The sequence below is a fragment of the Salarias fasciatus genome, chromosome 4 (genome assembly GCF_902148845.1).
Source record: "Salarias fasciatus chromosome 4, fSalaFa1.1, whole genome shotgun sequence".
In the NCBI taxonomy this organism is placed as follows: domain Eukaryota; kingdom Metazoa; phylum Chordata; class Actinopteri; order Blenniiformes; family Blenniidae; genus Salarias; species Salarias fasciatus.
In genome coordinates, this window is record NC_043748.1 from 26,784,949 (window position 1) to 26,806,585 (window position 21,637).

The 21,637-nt window shown below is 42.5% G+C and overlaps 1 long non-coding RNA gene across 1 annotated transcript; it reads right to left on the reverse strand.

The window, feature by feature from the left end:
- Window positions 1-1,283: 1,283 nt before the first annotated feature.
- On the reverse strand, window positions 1,284-4,172 carry LOC115387631 (uncharacterized). Its single transcript, XR_003931400.1, has 4 exons — window positions 4,111-4,172; window positions 3,994-4,038; window positions 1,609-1,953; window positions 1,284-1,481 (listed from the first exon to the last, which is right to left on the reverse strand). It is a non-coding gene; the product is annotated as an uncharacterized LOC115387631 (long non-coding RNA).
- Window positions 4,173-21,637: the final 17,465 nt, after the last annotated feature.

Here is a 21,637-nt window from a genome sequence, read left to right on the forward strand (position 1 = left end):
TACCCGAAGTTCGTCTTCGTCGATACAGTAGAGCCGGCAAACCGGAAGTTGCAACACATAATGGCGCCGCCCAGCAGCACTTCCTGAATAAGCACTGATTTGCCACAACATGCTTACGTCAAGGACATACGATTTATTTCGATCTTATTTTATAGTAACGAGTAACGAAGATGCTTTTTAGAAATATAACGGAGTAAAAGTACACATTTTAACATGAAAATGTAGTGAATTAAAAGTGAAAATTCACAGAAATATAAATACTCAAGAAAGTACAGATCCTGAAAAAAAATACTTAAAGCTATAGTGCGTAACTTTGGTCGCCCTCTAGCGGAATTCTGCGTTCTTACAACATAGCGCTTCACATGACGTACGCCCCCCCCCCAACCTGCCGCAGTGATTCGCGCTTCCACAGCGTGAATCACTGTTGGAAACGCTTTTATTCTGTATGAATAAGGACAGCTGGTGAAAAAAAGATGAACTCTTCCGAAGAGGTAATTATTGTTTTCTTTTTTTTTTCTGCCACAGAAACGCAAATAGCTTATTAAAACGGGAGACACGGTGCCTGCTAATGCTAATGTGTAACTGACAGGTTAGAGGATGAAAAGACCCAGTGGTCGTCAGCGGAAATCATTTGTTGTCCGTTGGTCTCCAGTAGCTGCTTCTTGATGAAAAACGGAGTGTTACACACAAAGTACAGTGTTTTCTGGAGGAAAGAGTTTGGCGAGGGGGGGCAGGGGCGTGTGGTGTCGCTGCTAACGCTGCTAACGCTGCTAACGGCTAACGCTGCTAACGCTGCTAACGCTGCTAACGCTGCTAACGCTGCTAACGCTGCTAACGCTGCCGGTGTTCGACTGTCTGAGAGTTTTTCCCTCCTCTCCGTTGTCCAGACGCTGCACAATTTATCGCGGGCGGCGCCCGGACTGAAAAGGTCTGGCAGAAACCCTGATAGCATGTGGCTTCCTCGGTCTGCCTGAGACTGTGAGCTGAGCCTGTTGCTGTGAGACCCTCCGTCCTCCCCCTCCCTTCTTGTTGTGACGTAAAATGCGTCATTTCCTGCTTGCCAGCGCGGGAATGTCGCCGGTCCACACGCAAAGCAATAATTATATATATTGAAAAATCCAGCGAGATGTTAGAGGAGCCGATCGGCTTAATCTGCATTTTGTCATCTCCAGTAGTAGTGGCCTGGCTAAAATGGACATTCATAGACATTCAAAAGTTACGCACTATAGCTTTAAGTACAGTAACGAAGTGTTTGTATTTCGTTACTATACATCACTGGCGTCAGTGTTCAGGTCTGACTTCTTCTTTTTGCGTCTCTGAAGCTCAAAAGCAACAACAGTAACAACAACAGCAAAAAATCACAACTGCAATCACATCATGTCTTCCATTCTTTCTTTCCGTTCTCACTCCATCCTCCTTGTCTCTGTCCTGCTTGTCTCCGTCCTGCTTGTCTCCGTCCTGTCCAGGTCCTCCGGTGTGACCTGCAAACAGAAAGAGTGTGAGGTAGACTGTGATGAAGAGCTGCTGTCTCAGACCTTCTGCTCTCTACAAACTCTCACCAACAACATGATCTAAGAAACCAGCAGCTGCTCCACCGCAACGACTCACCTGGAGGAACCACAGACAGAGAGACGGAGCCGGAGGTCTTTATGTCGTTAGTTTTGTCAATTTTGTCACCCTGGATGACATAACACTTGTATTTCCCACTGTCACCGAGGGTCACGTTCTTCATGGTCAAATTGAAGTTTCCATTCTTCATCTGTTCTTCCTGCAGAGCCACTCTGTCATCTGAGTCCATGTGGCCGTCCGTGAATGAAAATATAATGCCTGCAGAACCGGGTTGGTCGGATTTTCTCCATCTCACTACTTTGATTCCCCCTTTGTTTAGGTCAGCTGCACATGGGAGAAGGGCGTGGCTTCCTTCAACAGCTGTGACGTTTGACTGGACTGAAGCTGAAAAAAAAACCGGAAGCAACATTTTAGCATTAGCTTCTCGTATCTCATGTGATCTTTTAACTTGATTTATGGTTATAATGAGGCAAAATGAAAAGTTGAAAAGTTTGATGGAAATCAATACTTTTTGAAACCAGTGTGTTTCATGGACACTACACCATTTCTGTCAGGTTTGTTCCTCCTAAGAAGAATCTCAAAGTCTGGACTTTGAGCAGAAAAAGCTCGGTGTCGAGTGTTTGTGTGTTGAGCTGAACGGGGCTGAGAAGAAACAGAACGGTGGAGCTGAGCTCAACACGGAGCTGCCCCACAGCTGGAGAGGCTTTTTTCAGCCGGTGATCAACATCTCTCCACTCAGTCAGCACATAACAAACACGAGGGGTCTTCTTCTATGTTGTCGTGAGCAAATTATTCCTTACTTTTTACCTTTTTTTCTTTTTGATACGGTAAAACTACAAATAAAGCTTTGCAGAGTAACAGTGTGTTTACGGCTGCACTTGTCAAACTGGGGTGACTTTACCCCCAGTAGTTAGTGAGCCAGGGCTTGGGTCCGTACGAACACATACCTTCCTCTCAGATATGGCCAAGAAGCCTTTAAAGGCCTGGTGTATTGCTCACAGCTCCAGCACACAAATGTGATCTTCCGAACTGCCCTGTGCCATCAGACGGCACCCCATCCCGAGAGACTGGCATCCATGGTGACCGTCTCTTGGCAGTCCAGGGCCACACCCAATAGGATGCCCTCAACAGGAAGTTCTGTCCTTCCACGAGAGAGGGCCAGGAGGTGCTGCTGTGGCACCCTGAGCTTCTGGGGACGGTGCTACTTGGCATCCCAGCAGAATCCATTCCATCACCTCCTTCAGGAGAGCAATAACGGCAGGCCCAGGGACGTCAGTCTCTGCCCCTCCAGCCCCTCCAGCCCCTAGGGGCCCCAGAGGGGCGCTGACAGGACCCACAGCTCAGGGCAGCTCCCTCTTCCTCCTGCCCTCCCGCTAGAGACACCACATGCTGGGAGTGGAGGACCTGAACGGCGCCTTCACCCTTTACTGCCCAAGTGGACACACAAAGACCTCAGTAGACAGGACCAGTACCAATAAGCCAGGGGAAGGACGCAGTGCTCGTCCCGTAATCTTCAAGCTGTATGCGAACTGCACAGGACAAGAAAAAAAGAACTGAACCTGGGTTTGACACAGGAACTTATTACCTTTCTAGAGTCAGCCAGAGGTCACAAGGGACATTGCTGGTATATATACTCGAACTGCTCATGCACGAAGGGGAACATTCAGTGCTTTCAGCACCGCCTCCTGGCAGTCAGGAGGATGAAATAGAACCCGGGTAGACCGATCCATTTAGGAAGTTGTTCCCAGACTCTGGAACCACTTGCCCCTGTCGCTCCGAATGGCCAAGTCTGTGAACCCCCCCCAAAAGGATTTGAAGACTCTTTTATTTAGAGAAGCTTTTAGCTGAATATCTCACCAAAGAATTCTATGATATGGAAAATTTTGTCTTCCACCTTGTTCTGTACAGCACTTTTTTGATTTTATCTATGAAAATTGCTATATAAACAAACTTTACTTAGCTACTTCAATTAGAAAATGTATTTTTAGTTTTTAAACTTTGATTTGCTAGAAACAAGAAAATATTTTTCTTCAAACAATGACTTATTTATAGCATTTGTCACTCACTGGGCAGCATATAGTCTACGTTTAAAAATATTATTTCAAGATGTCTTATCAGGTAAAATGTACTTGCTGCATGGATAGATAATTTTATTTATTTTAAAGGAATACTCCGAAGATGTTGGACCCACGCATGACAGGGATAGGGTGTGTGTCCAAAATCTTCGGAGTATTCCTTTAAGTACTTTTCTTCTCAGCTTTAGTGTCTCCATGTTGATTTGGGCTAGCCTTTTTTGCAGCGCAGTCTGCCTGCAGTTTAACTGGCGGCAGACTGAGGACAGACGAGACAAAAGTGGACTCTGAACCTCAAACCAGCACAGAAACATCCAGGATCTTATGATGGAGGCACGAGGCGTTCACTGACCTTGTGAAGATGGTAGAGTGGTAGAGATGAGTGTGACGGTCAGACCTGCAGAGAGAGGAGTTAGTTTGAGTTTCTCAGGTGGAGGCGAAGGAAGAACCTGCAGAAAACAGTTCTTACAGAGCAGCTGCAGCACACGTCTTCCCTCCATCACCGAGTCAGTCCAGGAGCTCCTGCTGCTCACCTCTGCCTGGGCGAGGCAGGAAGAGGAAGTGAGCTGGAGGCTTCTGGTCTCTGTGTGTCTGACTGCTTCACTTTGTTACAGCTCTCAAATGTGGTTGAAAAGAGAAAAAAAAAAAAACAACCACAGCTCAGCAACTGTAAGGATGTGATACACACAATCAAAGCTGGTGTCCGGAGTTTCCGTTCGTTTCCAATGTATGAATCATTTTTCAACAGAGCTTCAATGTGTCAGTCTGGTTCCATACTACAATATAATATTAGCATAAAGCAATATAAACATGTATTTATGAGCCCCGCCTTCGTCTCATAGACCCCCATGTTATCCGAAAAAGCGCCGGTCAGCTTCAGCCAATAGACTTCGAGCTTCCGCCTTGTCGAGCTGTCAGTCAAAGTGTGGAGCAGCCAGAGAGCACGTCGCTCGCCCAGCAGAGGAGAGTTAGCTCTGCAGCAGATATATCCACCGTCTGCTGAACATCCACCGGAAACAGCTCAACATGGAGGATGCTGCAGGACTCAGAGGCTCTCATTTTCACCCCACAGATAATGTGAGTGCACAATTAAAGGGGCGTGGCTTGGTCGCTCATGAAAGCAGAGGGAGGGCGGAGCCTGAGACGGTGGATTAAAAAACAAAACCTCTCTCTTTCAAAACTCCAGACACGAGCTTTAAGGTTCCTGATTAACACCTTTATTTTAATAATAGTTGACTTGATTGATTTATTTTTCTATGAACATACAGTATTTCTGCTCTGCAGTGAAACACTGTGAATTGTTACTGAGTAAATGAAAAACTTTTATGAGGCAAAAATTCGGAAATGTTTCTAGACATGTAACCCACTTCAGGGTATGTATACGTCACATCCTGGGTTCGTAGGAGCTGAGAGTAAAACAATAACCACTGGACGCAGAGGCAGCAATGATTTGAAACTCTTCTGTTTGTTTCACAATTATCTGAACCATACAAAACTTACATTACAACTTAGGGCCCAATAAACTAAGAAAAATAAAATAAAATGAATGTCCAATGGGAATGTTCCTTGGTTGTCTGGCTACAATAAGTCAAAGTCAGAAGTTAAAAGTCAAGGATATTCGATGAAGACTCTCGTTGGTGTTGGTCAGTGGGACTGACACAAATCCTACCACTGAATCTGCTGAGTGGTGTGGTGGAAATCATTGAATAGACCCTCCAGAAAAACGCGAGCAAAAATTCTTGATTATGCATACTAAATCCCAGATTATGCGAGCTAAAATGCTTGATTATGCAAATGAATATGCGGGGTTTTTATGCCATTTTATGCGGTAAAATTGCGGACAGTTGTGAAGCATGCTGTGAAATATGAGAAAGGATGCCTGATATGTAGGTCACCCACACTCTCTCTCTCTCTCTCCCTCTCTCTCTCGCACGCACGCCCGCACACGCCACTAAATCACATTCATTTTATATTAGTTCGTTACACACACACACACACTTTATCACAGGTTTTAGCAATTGTGTGTGTGTGTGTGTGTGTGTGTGTGTGTGTGCGTGCGTGCGTGCGTGCGTGCGTGCGTGCGTGCGTGTGTGTGCGTGCCAGATGCTGGACTCTGCTCTCTGTGTTCAGATGCAGTGGTCCTGGAGAGTCCAGTCCTCCCTGTGATGGAGGGACAGGACGTCACTCTGGGTTGTAAAACGAGCGCTCCCTTCAGCCTCTCAGCTGATTTCTTTAAAGACAGAATCTTCATTGGGACCGAGCCCACAGGTCACGTGACCCTCCACCATGTTTCCCGCTCTGCTGAAGGCCTCTACAAGTGGGGAGTCTCCTCTCAGCTGGATCTCTGTCTCAGGTGAGGAGCTGCTCTCTGGTTCCTCCTCATGTTCACCATCTCGGACTCCCTCTGTAGGAAGAGCTCCACCCACAAGTGGATCTCCGCCTGTCAACATGGCCTCTCTCCAGTCCGCCTTCAGAGTTCTCTGTCACCTGGTGGTTTTCTGTCCGGACTTCATCTCCACTCTGCTCATGGTGTCTGTATATGGACAGAGAGCCACAGGGAACCGAATGACCGATCAACCAACTCATCAGTCAGATGGCCGACTGAACAACCGTCCTGCCGACTGACCAGCTGACCACTGCGTTCACACTGCAGGTCTTTATGCTCAGTTTAGATTTTTTCACTCTACATTTTAAACGCCACCTCCATCAGACTGCAGTGTGACTGTGATACGACCAGAAAGTGAATGGCACACCCAAACTATCGTTCAGAATGTGATACAAGCACCAAACTTGGCACAAATACTCCTGAGGGGCTACTTTAAAAAAAAAAAAAATACACTGGCCACCTGAAATTCAACATGGCGGCCATTTTTTTCAAGATGGCCGTCGTAATCAATAGCTGAGTATTACTTTTTACAATAAAGATGCACAAACTTGACCAATATGGATGATTGTGTCACCAAATTATACATTTTACACCTCCGGCAAACATGCTGAGCAGGGATTGGAGGATAGTGTTGATGTCATGATCAGAATAACCAGTGAGAATCCGCTCTGAGGATGCTGAGCTGTTGCTGTTGTTGTGCAGAATGAATAAAACTTTAAGATTTTCAGCAAACTTGAAAGATTTGGTGTTTGTGATCTCGTCTTGTTTCCAGAGAAACACTCAGGCTTCCAGCTCCACCGTGGCCCTCAGTGTGGTGACACTGCAGGACGGTTCAGTCCTGCCAGGTTAGAGTGGAGAGCGTCACTTTATCAACACCAGACTGGGAAATTCTGGAAGGTTCCTCTGTCACTGTGACAGAAATAACTTTCAAAGTGACTAACCGAGTTTCTGATGGTGAGGAAGAGTAACTAATACTATCCTACACCAAGTTATGGTAACTAACCTTAATGAGCTGCATGTTACAGTAACACGATCTAACAGTGTCTTTAAGTGATATTAACGCGCAGTCGCGAGCAGTAACCAGTCGTATCTTACAGTACCTAATCTATCATAAGGTACCTGTCTGAAAGTCATGAGCAGTTTCTTGAGGTAAGTAGAACTAGTAGCAGTTAGAATATGGTATCTTAAAGTAACTAGCAGTACCGTGCAGTAACTAGCAGTATTGTAGTCACCAGCACTTCCATGCAGTGTTGTTGTTGTTTCCACACTTTGTTCTGCTGTTAGAACATGGTTCATCTGAAGGAAAGCCTACTTTAGAACCACATCTGTTATTTTAAACAATGTAGACGTTTCCAAAATGTTTCAACCACTTTTAAAACCACCGTTTGAAAGTGTTGCACGCCCCACGTCTCGTAGCAGGTGTGATTTCCTGTTTTACACAGGAAAAGCAGAGACACGAGTCGATAGTTGTTCGCGTTCAGCAGGCTGTTCTCTGTCTTTATTGAACAGTCTCTTAATCACTTGTTGTCTCATTTCAATAAACTCTTATCAAATATATCATTTAACAAACCGTGTCCTTCAGTTCACAAAAATCACCAAGTCAGCTTTTACACAACCACACAGGTCAACTGCTGGAACAACCATCACTTATTATGATATTAACAGTATGCTTTTATACAGAAAACTCCTTGAGTTACCGATTCCAGTGGTAAAATCTCAATGTGGACTTTTATCCAATTACTGAAAAATGCATTTAACTAGTGGCTTTAACACTTGAATTGGTCTACCGCAGAATTTATTTCTCTAGAATAAGCATACGTAAAACACGCACAGATGAGGAAATATAAACCAGGTTTAACTATACAAATTAACAAAGCAGAAAAAATTTCAACAACTTTAACCCATTAATTTCACTCAAATTTTACGTGATTTTACATAATTTATGTGTGGAACTACATACATACATATATATACATATATATATATATATATATATATATATATATATATATATATATATATATATATGTATATATATATGGAAGGGCTAACGCACTACCATAACATTTTTTCACGCGTTAATCACCCCCCCCCCCACACACACACACACACACACACACACACACCGTGCTCCAACTGAGCATCTAAAAAGCACAGGCGCTTTTAGCGGTGGAACGCGGTCCAGTCCTCATTATTTGCCATATTGAACTCGGCCGAATTATCAGAAAATTCACGAGGAAAAGGCTGGTATGAGGCACAAACTGAAAAAAGGAGCGCAAATATGACAAAAATGAAAGTGGAACTTAAATGTCTGTGAAGATACGAGGGAAGGTAACAATCAAAGGTCTGGTCTTGTTACTCCAGCTCAAGTCAACACTGGGGTCAAACCTCTGCCCGTCCCTGGCAGCAGGCTGTGTGAGGGCGACAGCGGGGGGCCGTCTCAGAATGATGCTGCTGTTCTGGAGCTTCCACACGTTGACAGTCGTCTGTCTGGAAACAGCACCAAAGGTCCGCAGAAGTTGTGTTGTTGCTTTGAAAAGCAGTTTAAAGAACAACTAACCCCCTTGACAGAGATCTACTCCGCCGCCCTCAGGATTTGAAAAGGGGCGGGCTCGGCGGATTGGAAGGGGAAGGGGGGGGGGGGGGGGGGGGGGGGGGGGGGGGCTGAGTTGTTGTGACAGCGCACGCTGGCAGACATGATTGACGTATCCGTTATTTTTAAAAATGGAAAGTGACAGCGACCGCAGCGGCTGCAGTGCTAGTGCTCGCAACAGCCCGTTGGAGGCGGAGGACTTTCCTCCTCCACCTTCCCCTGGTGCAGCGCAGGGCCCAGAGCCGTATGGCTCCAGCACCGACCGAAGCCGGGGCTGCTGCAGCCAGGCGGACCACGCTCTGCAGGGCCCAGTGGGGGCAGTGTCGCTAATCATCGCTAATACGCTATGTAGATTGTTGTACAAACTACCAAACACTTTGAGAAGGAGTGTATGTGTCTGGAGACAACATAGTGTAGTGGGGTGTTTTCTGAATGGAGAGATTTATTTCATTGTAACTTGCAGGTGTGCCTGGACACTGCAGCTCACTGTCCCCAGCTGAAAACATCTGCTGCAGGGAGACCCCAAAGGTACTAAATAAAATAATAACATAACCCAGCTGTTACTTATAATGTTTGAACATACAAATACATTACTATCACTAACAAAACATAGAAATTTGTGCCTTCATGACCTCAAATGTCCCGTGTAGGTTTGGCACAGATGTCAGCAGGTGGGGGTGTCCGCCTGCACCACCCAGCACCCCGGGTTTCAGCCAGTCTCCCTCAACCCCTATGTTCTCCAGGCTGCCTATGAAAGGCAGATTTTTGGAGAAACCCAGGAGGCGATGGTCAACAGGTTAGGTCCAGAAGGATAATCCATGAGTCCTTGTAGTTTGTACTGTCTTATTGACAACATGTCTTTCTGTGTCAGTTCCTATAGGCACCTCGCCTATAGGAACTCCGTCAGGTGGTGCTGGGGCTACCTGGGGCAGCACATTAGGGTGGTCCTGCCATCCTGTGCTGTGAGTTATTAGGGAACATTTCCCTGAAGATGGCCCATACACCGGCTTTCTTCCTCCCCTGGACTTGTGTGCGTTTCACAGCAGAGAGAAGAGCTCGTTTTTCCATGATTTTGAGACCTTATTTTATATACGTACTTAGCAATTTTTTTAATCATTCAAATTCGGCTCAGTGGTTAATGACACATGTTTATGCAGTGTGACAAACTCATAACACAAATTTATTTCTGCTTTACATGGACTTTAAATATTTGTTGTTCAAACTTTGCTGAAGTGTATTACTTATTTGAGAAATACTTTTTCCTTTTGCATCAATGCATTTCATTGCAGTCTGTACATTTTAATCATACATTTTGGATTTGAAGGAAAATAATTTTAACAATGATACAGCTGCATATCCAAAGTGACCTGTTTCATGCCCAGACTTTGTTATGCCCTTTTTTTTTTTTTTTTTTTTTTAATTTTAGTAGTTCAGTCTAGTCTTGGTTTGGGAGCTTTATTCCGAGGGTGTGGACAGGTCAGCTCTCAGCTGATCAGCGCCTCTCAGAGCTCCTTACTCCACAGGATTTGCGATCAGAAATATTCAACATGTTCATTATCTACGATAAGATCGGGGCAAAATTCGGCCTGATCATCCTGTAGTGTGTGTTGGCCTTAAACTGGCCCACAGGGTCCCGTGACCCGCCCACGTTTCCCGCCAGCAAAAACCAAAACACAGACGATAGAACTTCCGGGTCACGGAGATCGAAGAAATTGAAAAATCACATTAAAGTCTGCTCTGCGGCCGTATTTCAACTTTCCTTTATTTGATCTGTCTTAACAAACGGGATACTGAAAAACAAACCAATTTTCATTTATTTGTTTTTATTTTAAAAACAAAAAAGGAAAAACGACTCATTTTTCAATATTTTGTTTTTTGATTCTTAATTGAATATCAATTGAACGAATGATACACGGATTTAGAAGGCGCTGAGTCGCCAACTCGAAATCTGATTGGTTGAAGCAACTGTCTGATTGGTTGAAGCAGCTGTCTGATTGGTTGAAGCAGCTGTCTGTCTGACGCTTGACTTTACTTCACTGCGCCATCAGGAACGGACAGTGAAGGCCTCGGGCAGATTTCTTTGACCCTAGCAACAGATGATGCCTGAAATCTGATTGGTTAAATGATTTAATATGAAAAAAACATGTCTGGAAGCAGCGCGACCACGGGAAACTATGAAAGGAACTGGAACATACCGTTTGGAATCATTTATTAATTATTTATGGACAAAATATAATTTACATCAGTCTGTAATTCAGATAATTTTTAGGCCAGCAGAGAAGACTTTGCAGGCCCTGACGGCCCACCACTGCTATATATGTATATGTGGCAGGATGGGTGTGTTTATTGTTGTTCTCAGCCTATTGGCTGGGGGCGCTATAAAAAACCCCTGGTATGTCTGTGTCGTCGTCTGGTTCTTGCACTTCCGGGTTGGTGCTGGCTGGTAGCGGTGTTCCAGGAGAGCAGTATCGTGATGGCTCCAGGGGAGCGCGTCAAGCGCATGCCGCAGCAGCTGTAGATCAGGCGCGTGGGTCCCGATGGTCCGGTGCTGGTCTGAGCATTTGTCCCGCTAACGGAAGTAGGAAGCGGTTCTGCCCTGTTCGAGGTAGATATATATATACATATACATTTTCAAATAGAAATCACAAAAATGCTTCAATTATTTCTTCTAGCTTATTACAGAAAAGCATCAGTCACAAACTGCAAACAAGCTACTGTTACTAAAATTAGAATATGCACTTGAGTTTGCTAGTGTATTTTTTGCACTTTATGCAAAATGAAAATCACATTCTGCATCTGTGCTATTCATTTAGGAGCTCCTACTACACTTATGTGGAAATCTCACCAAAGACATACATTTGAATGGATACCTGAGAGTAAAGTAATCAATGGATTTTCTCATAGACAAGTGCTATCGAAGTACACATATTACTGAAAATTTGTATGAAAAAAAATAAATAAAAAGGCAGCCTAATGGTCAGTGTATAGGTTACGTCATTCTGTGTTAACATCTCTGACAGAGCCATAGAGATACAGATTTACTTCCTCTCATGGAAGGCCATTTTGAAAAAGATAGTTCAGACTCAAGATTGGTTTGGAGCATTCTTTTCATTTCTTCTGTGATTGTAGCGGTGAGTGAGGTAATTACATTCAAACGCAGTCTAAAAGGTGCTGAACAAAACATCTTAGACAGTGTAACTCACAAATAATGTGGACAGTTGTCTCTTGGCGTCTTCCATCCTCAGATCCTCCCTCAACTGCACGGGAAAACTCTGGTACAACCAGATGTAATATTGTTACTTTCAATAATCCTAACTCATGAAGGAGGGACCCATCTCCTGTAGGACGATTCAAGGGTGTGAAGTCTTTCCGCTGATGCTCTCCCTCATACAAGTGCTTGATTGGACAATGGAAAATCCAAGTCAGTTTATTCAAAAGGCTTTCATGTCCTACAACAAAATAGTTTCAGAATGCAAGTCAGTCTTTATATTTGCTAATAAAATGTGTTACCTAAAGTTATTGTTTACATAAATAGGCTTGATGCTGCTTACCCCATGGCTCACTTTATGGTCTGGACAGTTGCTCCATCCAATGTTTTTTTTTCATTTTCCACTCACTGGACCCTGTATGGACAAGAAAAAATATTTTACTGCATAATGATGCTGAAATTATACAGTTCCTGTTTTTCTTCTTATAAAAAGAGTGTTGTGGAGATAGGGCAAAAACATGCCAACAGTTATACAGTGCATCCAAGAAATGCATGTTGTTTTTGTTATTTTTAAATAAATCCCAGAATCTTTAAACTGCCATGACTTTCTTAAATTCTTTAATGATAAAATCATAACCATTAGAGGTAAAATCAGTGAAGCACTTTCCTCAGATCAAGCTCAGGGAATCCAGCCACTGCCTCCACCTGAAATACCTGAAATACTAGATAGTTTCTCACCAGTAAATGGGGCTGAGATTACTTCGATTGTAATGTCTTCTAAAACCTCGACCTGTCTCCTAGATCCAATTCCAACTAAGCTTTTCAAAGATATTCTTCCAGTTATCTTAAATACGATCATAACTATAATAAATACGTCTCTAGAAATTGGCGATGTGCCACAGTCATTTAAATTCGCAGTAATCAAACCACTGCTGAAAAAACCTAATCTCGATCCTGATATTCTAGCTAACTACAGACCGATATCAAATCTGCCTTTTATTTCAAAAGACCTGGAAAAAGTCGTGGTTAAACAGCTTTGTCGCCACCTACAGGAAAATAGTTTATTTGAGAAATTTCAGTCAGGATATAGAGCTTATCACAGCACTGAGACTGCGTTAGTTAAAGTCACTAATGACTTGCTATTGGCGGCTGACGCAGGTCTAGTCTCAATCCTGGTTCTCCTAGACCTCAGTGCAGCTTTTGATACAATCGACCACAATATTCTCCTGCAGAGGTTAGAATGTGAGGTTGGCATCAGAGGAAAAGCCCTCTGCTGGTTCAAATCCTATTTATCTAATAGGTACCAATTTGTTCACGTTAACCAACAGTCCTCACCGTGCTCCCAGGTCAGTTATGGGGTTCCTCAAGGGTCCGTGCTCGGGCCAGTTTTATTTCTGCTATATATGCTTCCTTTAGGGAACATAATTAGAAGTCACGATATCAATTTTCATTGTTATGCAGATGACACACAACTGTATTTATCTATGAAACCTGATCAAACTAATCAAATAGACAGACTCAGTGACTGTATCAGAGAAATTAAAACCTGGATGACTACGAACTATCTCCGTCTGAATCCTGGCAAAACAGAGGTCATTATACTAGGCCCCCATAAACTGAGAGAGTGTCTATCCAAACAGATTATCACCTTAGATAACGTCAGTGTATCCTCCTCCTCTACTGTGAGGAACCTCGGGGTCTTATTTGATCAGGATATCTCATTTAAAGCACACATCAACCTGGCTTGTAAAACAGCATATTTCCACTTGTGCAACATAGCTAAAATAAGAAACATTCTACCTAGAAGCGATGCAGAAAAACTCATCCATGCATTTGTTTCTGCGAGATTGGACTACTGCAACTCCCTTCTCGCAGCCTGCCCAAAAAGTGTATTAAAAAACTTTCAGTTGGTTCAAAATGCGGCCGCCAGATTATTAACTGGAACTAGAAGACGTGAACACATTACTCCCGTTCTAAAATCTCTTCACTGGCTTCCTGTCGAGTTTAGAGTTAGATTTAAAATCCTTCTCCTCACTTACAAAATCCTAAATGGGATGGCTCCAACCTATCTCCAAGATGCTTTAACGCCTTATCAACCAATCAGAGCACTTCGCTCTCAAAATGCAGGGTTACTGGTGACTCCTAGAGTCTCTAAATGGACACTAGGTGGAAGAGCCTTTAGCTATCAGGCACCATTTTTATGGAACCAGCTTCCAAGTGGTGTCAAAGAGGCAGACACAGTCTCCACATTTAAGGTTAGGCTCAAGACGTTTCTCTTCGATGCAGCCTATGATCAGGTCAGCTAGGGACTCTAAACTAAACTAAACTAAACTAAACTAAACTAAACTAAACTAAACTAAAGTAAACCAAACTAAAGTAAACCAAACCAAACCAAACCAAACCAAACCAAACTAAACTAAACTAAACTAAACTAAACTAAAGTAAACCAAACTAAAGTAAACCAAACCAAACCAAACCAAACCAAACTAAACTAAACTAAACTAAACTAAACTAAACTAAACTAAACTAAACTAAACTAAACCAAACTAAAGTAAACCAAACCAAACCAAACCAAACCAAACTAAACTAAACTAAACTAAACTAAACTAAACTAAACTAAACCAAACTAAAGTAAACCAAACCAAACCAAACCAAACCAAACTAAACTAAACTAAACTAAACTAAACTAAACTAAACCAAACTAAAGTAAACCAAACCAAACCAAACCAAACCAAACCAAACTAAACTAAACTAAACTAAACTAAACTAAACTAAACTAAACCAAACCAAACCAAACCAAACTAAACTAAACTAAACTAAACCAAACCAAAGTAAACCAAACCAAACCAAACCAAACCAAACCAAACTAAACTAAACTAAACTAAACTAAACTAAACTAAACTAAACTAAACCAAACCAAACTAAACTAAACTAAACTAAACTAAACTAAACTAAACTAAACTAAACCAAACTAAAGTAAACCAAACCAAACTACAGTAAACTAAACTAAACTAAACTAAACCAAACCAAACCGAACCGAACCGAACTAAACTAAACTAAACTAAACTAAACTAAACTAAACTAAAACAAACTAAACTAAACTAAAACAAACTAAACTAAACTAAACTAAACTAAACCAAACTAAACCAAACCAAATTACACTAAACAAAATTAAACTAAACCAAACTAAATTAAACTAAAGTATACTATACTAACTAAATACTAGTTCAAACAGTTAAGTATCCACAAAGCTGCCCCAGGAGCTAGAATGCTGTGGGAAGTACGGTGCACTGAGCCCTGTCCTCTAATGTCTGAATGTTATTCCCTTTAGTCCGTTCATTGCTTTTCCCCTGCTGTCCCCCCCTTCGAGGGGGAGTCTTCTCCAGTTTCAGTTGCTGACTCCACTATTACGAGGGCCTACGAACAAGCTCCGTCCGGACCGGGAGGACACTCCTGTCGGTCCTGCCCGTGGACTGGCTTCAGTTCTACTGCTGGGATCCGTGGTTCTTGTGCTGGACCGTCCAACGGACTGTCCTCAACATAGTCCTAGGCTTTACTTCTTATTTTCTCATGCTAGCTGTTGCCAAAGCTGTCCGTCCCTGGGAGAGGGATCCCTCCATACTGTGGTTCTCCCCAAGATCTCTTCTTTTCCCACTGGGTTTTTGGAGTTTTTTCTTGCCGGATGTGAGGGTCGAAGGCGGTGGTTGCTTCGTTCTGTCTCGTTACTGTAAATATTGACATATTAACATTATGCTTATTCACTGTTTTTACTTTTACCGACCAATGTAACATCTTGAAGCCTCTGAGGCAACTGTTGTTGTGATACTGGGCTATACAAAAATAAATTGATTGATTGAAATTGAAATAAATCAATATTAGAAACAATTACACCGCCTGCTGGTGTAAAGTATGAACTGCAGGTATAACCCAAAGACAGATCTGTGAAGAATTGAAACATGTATGGTAATTAATTGAAATCCTATCTTACATCATGTCTTCTAGAATAATCTACACACTTTTGAGTATGTTTACGTTTATCAAGTCAACAGAAGAAAGTAATATCCAGTATTTTTCTCATGTATATATTTGTATGCTCACCTTGGGATATTTATGACAGTAAAAACAAGTGGTCCATCTCGTCTCGGTCACAGTAAGCTCTTCAGAAGATGCATACAGGGTTTTTTCATCCAGTAGATTTTGATTCATAGTTGACCACTTCCCTATTAGTGGCCACACTTTGTGCTGGAGGTAGTTTATGCCCCAGGCGCTTCTGTAGAACCGACATGCTGTCACTGCGGCTCAGCTGCTCCATGCGTGACTGTGAGTCGCTCTCACTGCTGTCATGTTACACACTACAGCACCCAGGACCAGTTTGACCCATGCAGAGCGCTCTCTGAATAGTTTTACAGCCTTGAAATATATATATAATAATAATAAAAATGAGTGAAATCCTACTTCGCAGATTTCATTTAGTACGGGCTGTTTTGGAACCTAACCCCTGCGATAAACGAGAGACCACTGTATCCCCAATACTCACCTTATATGTTCTTGGCAAACCTGGACCTGTGCCTGCAAACTGCCTCCTGTTTATCTGGCCTCTCATACTGAGCAGAGTGGTTCAGGCACAGGCACAAGGTCAGAGAAGTCCTGATAGGGAGAAGCATCCACCGCCACACTCTCGAAAAGAAGAGCCATCAGCTTGTCGATGTAAACTGGAAAAAACCTAACATCTGAGTCATCACAATCCTCACACACATTGCATAAAGATTGTTTTTTGTAAAAACAACATACCTGAGGTAGGGTTGGTCTTGAGAGCTCTGACAGTGTAGTCTCCATGTTTGTACTTCGGATATACAACTGCATGTCTTAGCTCCCCGGTTGCTGTCGATGCATGTGACCCTGTAGCATTTTCATTATAATTAGTCAGATATTAGTGAGAATTTGTCAGTTAAGTGTGGTTGTCTGGGAGATATTGATATGAAAGTATAGCAGTTCAACCTATCTCTGGTTGTTCATCTCGTTTCTGTCATAATGTCTGCATGTGTGGCTCCTCTGTGCCTGTTGGAGTTGGTGTGCCTTCAGTCAGTTCCCTCTGACGTCTGCAGCAGCTGGTCTGACCTCAGGGGCGACCTGGGCGATGCACCTGCTCCAGACCCAGGGTGTTATGGCTGCTACACTGTAAGCACTCCTGACATGGACCGCTTTAGAACCCACCACGACAGAGACAATCACACATGCACATCCGGGCATGTGGTGGTCTTTCTGATCACATTTCCACTGGTCCCCAGCCTGAGGTATGCAGACGTGATGGTGTCGTATGATCCATATTGGATTCCACACCAACTTCCTCTACCAGTATGGCGGCATCCTTTAGATCACAGCAGCGCCGCTACCGGTGGAAGGTGGGATTACATAATCATCGCCATGTTTTTCCACCATTTTTACTCCGAAACACCCCTAAAGCGCCACTATTGGTGGGAGGTCATAGAAGAGAAATAGAGTAATAATGACACAGCGTCCACAGGTGGCTGTCTTTTGTTTTGTTTGCTTGTTTTTTTTAAATCATGTTCTTCTTACATTATTTTTAAAAAAGAATCATAGAGGCATCATCTACACAACCAATAAAGAAGAAAAAATATTTATAGAGCTTAGAAAGTAACTTGTAATTTTTAATTTGTAACAAAATAAATTTAGATTTTCAATTTAAAATAAAATATAAAAAATAAACTAACAGGGAAAGCATATGCATTTACACACACACACACACACACACACACACACAAACAACAAACACTACTTACCACTATTATGAGACTGTTCAATGAACAAGATTGCGCACCTCCTCTAGCTATTTTTGTGCTGAACATACTTACCTCCTTACATAACCTAACATTCAGATTCTTTATAGTGCAAGAGATGAAAACACAGAAAGAGAGTGAAAGCAGGTATACAGATGCAAAAGATATAAAATGATACTGATACATCTGCATTTGTTTTCTCCTTCTTCATATAGGATACTTTGTACACAGACATGAAGGCGATTCTTTACCTGAACAGAAGACAATCTATGACTCTGAGATGTGACAGACACATCTGAAGAAACCAGGAAGAAAGTAGTAATTCTGACGTTTCTGGCGAGTGAGGTGCTTGTGTGTGTGTATATATATACACCAGTGGTGGGCCGTCAGGGCCTGCAAAGCCTTCTCTGCTGGCCTAAAAAGTATCTGGATTACAGACTGATGTAAATTATATTTTGTCCATCAATACTTATTAAATGATTCCAAACGGTATGTTCCAGTTCCTTTCATAGTTTTCCCGTGGTCGTGCTGCTTCCAGACATGTTTTTTTCATATTAAATCATTTAACCAGTCAGATTTCAGGCATCATCTGTTGCTAGGGTAAAAAGAAATCTGCCTGAGGCCTTCGCTGTCGGTTCCTGATGGCGCAGTGAAGTAAAGTGAAGCGTCAAACAGACAGCTGCTTCAACCAATCAGATTTCGAGTTGGCGACTCAGCGCCTTCTAGCTTCTAACAACAGCAGATCCAGGCCCTCTGATTTACATTCACCAAGAGATACAGTAGGGGGCGGTATGCACCTAAGTTGTTGGTCGCCTACCTCAATTATTCCAAAGAAGAAGAAGAAGAAGGAAGACCTGAAGAGAAATAAAACTGAGGCCAGAAATCCCACAGGGCAGCTGGACTTTCAGTCCTGGCTTTATGGAACTGAAACGCTGGATAATCTGTATGACAGAGCAGTTGAACTCTTTTTGAGGAAGGAAAGGAGGATGGATTTTGTTTTCAAATAATCGGGATTTTGGTGAGTAAAACGTTCCTCTTTTCCTAAATAATATTGCTGTTTTATTAAGTTGTTGATGCTATCAACTGCTTTAAAACTACAGCCATGTCTATAAACTGTGACTTAGAGCATACCCAATACTACAACACATTAGATATTTAGGTATAAATATTTCTCCCAGGTTATCAGAACCTTCAAAACCAAATTTTGTTCCGTTATTGAAAACAATAGAAGATGGTGGAGACTCTCATGGGGAGGGCTGCGACCATTAAAATGATGATTTTACCAAACTGACTTACTGATCATGCCTTTTGGCTTCTTATCATTTCAGTGCGGTGATGTACAAAAGAAGCCATATCCTCCTCCACATTTTCTAGTGCATATTTCCCTCACAGCTACCCTCACAGTATACACCTACAGGCATATAAATTAACACCACACTTACAAATCGACCAAACACGTAAGAGTGTCAAGCTTTCTGAGACGAACACTGGCCTTTGAAGTCACCTTTTGACCATGCTGTGAGTTCAGATGGTTGCACTTTGTATTGTTTTCAGTGCAATTGAGTTTTTATTTTATGCACATTTAAAGCTCTTGTCCGGAGTTTCCGTTCGTTTCCAACGTATGTATCATTTTTTTAACAGAGCTTCAATGTGTCAGTCTGGTTCGATACTTTACTATAATATTAGCATAAAGCAATATAAAAATGTATTTATGAGCTCCGCCTTCGTCTCATAGACCCCCATGTTATCCGAAAAAGCGCCGGTCAGCTTCAGCCAATAGATTTCGAGCTTCCGCCTTGTCCTGCTGTCAGTCAAAGTGTGGAGCAGCCAGAGAGCACGGCCGCTCGCCCAGCAGAGGAGAGTTAGCTCTGCAGCAGATATATCCACTGTCTGCTGAACATCCACCGGAAACAGCGTGGCTTGGGGCGTGGCTTGGTCGCTCATGAAAGCAGAGGGAGGGCGGAGCCTATGGCGTCATTTTAGTGCCAAAATTCCGCGCGCAAAAAAATCATAATCGCGCACAGTTAACCCACTCTCTGTGCGCTCGCGATGCCTCTCCGCGCGCGCGTGGTCTCTTTCTGCGCGCGCGCGGTCACTTTTTACGCGCGCGACATCACTTTTTGTTTGCGTGCGAGCTCTTTCTGCGCGCGCGGTGACATGTCTGAGCTGTCTGCTCGCGCGGTGGTGTTGAGTTTTGGCACTCAGGGGCCGGGCTTTGAGTTGACGCCACTCAACCCCCCTCTCCTTTGTGATTGGTTGCTCTAAACGTCTACTGACTTCAAATGGGTCTATTACTTTTGTGACTTATGAAACTTATCAACATATCACCTGCTCAAAACAAAGGAAAAAAAAAAGCAAAAGTACTTCACTGATCCTGGCATAAAATCAAATGAAATCTGAGAGAGAGGGAAAAAGACAGAAAAAAAGGAGAAAAAAATTAACTATAAATGTAGGATAGGTATAATTGAATAACAGATATAAACTAAATAACATAATTAGAGTTTAAATATTATTTTAAGACAGATATAATCAAATAACAAATATAAACTAACAGATATGAATTAGATAATTTACATATAAATCTAAGACACATATACTTAAATAAATAACAGATATACACTAGCAGATACAAATTAAATGTAATTAAAAAAAAATCTAAGACAGAATTATAATTAGATGAATAACAGATATACACTAACAGATATGAATCAAATATAATTTACATATACATTTCAGACAGATAGCCTTGATGGCTCCATGAAAACGTTTTTATTCATTCTTTCTCCTCCCAGGAAACAGCCAGGTCTCCTCCACAGTAATCAAATCACTGTATGGAGGTTATGTTATGTCAATTTTACTCCTCAATTTTCCAATTCTGCCGCCAAACGATGACTTAATCTCTGATTGGCTCTGACCGGAAGACAGTAGACGTTTAGAGCAACCAATCACAAAGGAGAGGGGGGTTGAGTGGCGTCAACTCAAAGCCCGCCCCCTGAGTGCCAAAACTCAACACCACCGCGCGAGCAGACAGCTCAGACATGTCACCGCGCGCGCAGAAAGAGATCGCGCGCGCACAGAAAGTGATGTCGCGCACGTAGAAAGTGACCGCGCGCGCGCAGAAAGTGTCCACGCGCGCGCGGAGAGGCATCGCGAGCGCACAGAGAGTGGGTTAACTGTGCGCGATTTTGATTTTTTTGCGCGCGGAATTTTGGCACTAAAATGACGCCATAGGAGCCTCCAGACGTTGGATTAAAAAAAGACCTCTCTCTTTCAAAACTCCGGACACGAGCTTTAAAGCATGCCTTTGCTTTGTTTCACCTGCTCGCTAAAGCAGGCATGTTACATGTCAGTTTCCCCAATTTCTGAGCTGTTGAAATTAATAAAACTAAAGAAAATTGAAACTTGACTCTTGGATGCTATTTTTCTTTAAATATTATCAGCTGCAGGGAATCACAATCAAAATCAACATTTATTTGTGTTTTGTGTACTTAAATTACTTTTTTCTCTGAAGACAGTTTTTACATTGTTCTCGAAAGCATGTGTTAACTAAATTTAGTGTCCCAGAAAAACACTCAATGATGATTGTGGAGTAGGCTAATACAAAAGTATTTAGAATACATTACTTGAGTAATCCAAGGGAATACATAACAGATTACATTTTTAGACATCTAATCAGTAATATGTAGGGGAATTTATTTTAAAAGTAACCCTCCCAACACTGCCTAAGGTTAACCATCTATTCCTAATGATACCAACCAAGCCCTCCTCTGGTTGGTTCAAATCACTCATATAAATCCAAACTGCTCTGGAAAAACAAACCATCACGCATCAGTTTAAAGACTGTACAACAGACTAAAGACAGCGGTGGACTGGACTTCCCCAACTTCAGTAATTACTTCCTGTCAGCAAGCTGCAATATATCTCCAAATGGGTTAAACCTAACAATCTGGATGTAGAGCAAGCACTTTGAGGATCAAGTCATCTCTAACCTGCCATTCATCAGCTCCACCA